Genomic DNA, 2,325 nt, shown 5'->3' on the forward strand with positions numbered 1-2,325 from the left:
CACAGGTGCAGTGTTCCCTTCTCTTTTCTTGAAGTCTGAAGCACTCATTTTTTTTTCCGTACTCTGAAAGCTAGAAGAGAAAGAGCACATTTGTGGTGGAAGGTATTGTTGCTTGTTGGTAACTAGTTGAAATACCATGATCCCCTTGTAACAGCTTTAAGGAATAGCCTTTTAAAAGCATACATTGTGTACCTCTTTTCTTATTCCCTGCTTTATATGATACAGATTACATAAAGGCTGACAAATCTACATTGATATAAGCATTAAGCATTGGCTGTATTGGAAGTTCTTTAGTTCTAATACTAGCAGTACAGGGTTACAGAGAATAATTTTTAACACTTAGTTGCAGGTATATTAAGTATAGTATGTCTCATGGATTGGAGGAAAATAGGTATTTTTGTCTTGAAATTTACTACTGACAAACTAATCTGAACAGTTTTGCTAAGCATTGATGTTAGAAAGAAAAGTAAAAACCAAACTTTATTGTTGCTTTTTACCAGTTGGTAGCATTTTACACACAGGCTTCGATCTTCAGAATACCCTGGATTCAGTAGAAAAACCTTTTAAATGAAGTTTTGTACAATAGAAACTTCTCAGCAGTCAAAATTTAGACTGTAAAAAAATACATGCAAAACATACTTTTCTGAAAACACTTAACTTGGAACAAAGCACCGAACTACACAAATGCAGAATGAAAACAGCATTTCATCTCCACCAAAGTAGTCATCATAAAAGGTGTGAAAGTCACCTAACTTCACTAGGCACTGTTCACTTTTTAAACAGGAGACAATAAAAAATATTGTCTACAATATCCCAACTCTAGGGTAGGCTTCAGAAAGTCTTTAACTTCATGCTTTAATAGCGATGAGGTGAGTAGGATTGAGATCTAGAACGTGATCTGTATCCTCCATGACTATAGTAAGGAGAAGGTGACCGCCTTCTGTAAATCTGATCCCTGTCTTGAGCAGCTGTCCATCCTCCTCTTCCTCCACCTCCTTTGTGTGATCTGCTGTAGTAGTCTCGCTCATCATAGCCTCGATCATATCCTGTCATAGTAATCCCAACGGCGTGAGCTGCCATAGGTAGGTCTCCCCATGTAAATCCCTGGTGTTGGGGTATGTGGTCTTTTTGTTATAGAGAAATCAACTCTGATCCTACATCCATCAAGTTCCATTCCATTGGCACGCTCTTTTGCTTCCTTGGCATCATCTACATTTTCAAAATGCACAAAGGCAAATCCTCTTGAATGTCTAGACTGCCGGTCACATACAATGGACACATCAGCAATGGGGCCATATTTAGAGAATACTTCTCTTAGATCTCTTTCTGTAGTGTACAAGCTCAATCCGAATACTCCAAGACAGCAGTTGGATCAGGATTTGCCTAATTCCCAACATGATGCCTGCGAGTGGACATGGGAGAATGATGGTGGCTAGGCCGTCTTCAATAATCTCAATTGTAAGACCTGCTACGGGATCATCTATGGGAGCGAGACTGAGATCTTGATCTTGTGTAATGCCTTCAAGAACTTCTTCTGGATCTAGACCTAGATTCAGATCTGGACCTGGACTTTGATCTGGAATGCCTGGAATCTTCCTTGGAGTGAGACCTTGCTGGGGTATGCCTTGCAGATTTCCCAGATCCATGAGCACTTCCACTTCTGGAAGCAGAACGGGATTCCCCTCGCCATAGTTCTGCTCGCTGCTGTTGCTCATGACTCCTAGCTGATGCCATTGTTCAACGTGCATCATTCGAAGCTGCCAACCTCTCGTGCCTTCTATATGGAGGCTCCGCCGCAGCCTCTCAGAAAGCACATATTCCCGAGCCACTGAGTGCCAAAGCGCTCTGCACCACCTCCGCATGGGCTCTCGAGAATAAATATTTTTAAAGTAAAAGTGTGAACCAGAAAACTTTTACTATTTCTTTGGTTCTCAAATGGATTATGAAAAGTGGCTTTTTCATTAGGATATACAGTTGTCCAGTAGAGTATTTTAGAGCACAAACATAAATCTTAAACCCATCGCTGTAAAGATACATATTATAGTAATATCCCAGACAGATGTAAAGAGTCTCCAGGAGATTTTATGATGTGCTTTCTTTGACTGCCTGTATTACTGTATGGAATTCACACTTTGTAGTGGCAGCAACATACAGATGTGCATATGTGTGTTTTTCCCCGTTTCCTTTACCATGTAAAACTTTTGTCTTCTCTGCAGAAATGTACATGGAGAGATTGTCACTCTCATCTATCCGTCTTGCCATATAATTTTTACAGCTGTTCCTCAGTTGTTAATATATTTCTGTAGAATATGTGTAAATAGACAT

At 40.0% G+C, this 2,325-nt stretch overlaps 1 pseudogene across 1 annotated transcript; it reads right to left on the minus strand.

Annotated features, from left to right (window-relative positions):
* Positions 1-855: 855 nt before the first annotated feature.
* LOC308342385 (transformer-2 protein homolog beta-like) lies at positions 856-1,715 on the minus strand (annotated as a pseudogene). The gene has a single exon. The product of its transcript is annotated as a transformer-2 protein homolog beta-like (transcript).
* Between the last annotated feature and the right edge of the window lie 610 nt (positions 1,716-2,325).

The sequence above is a fragment of the Martes martes genome (genome assembly GCF_963455335.1).
Source record: "Martes martes genome assembly, chromosome: 4".
NCBI classification, from domain to species: domain Eukaryota; kingdom Metazoa; phylum Chordata; class Mammalia; order Carnivora; family Mustelidae; genus Martes; species Martes martes.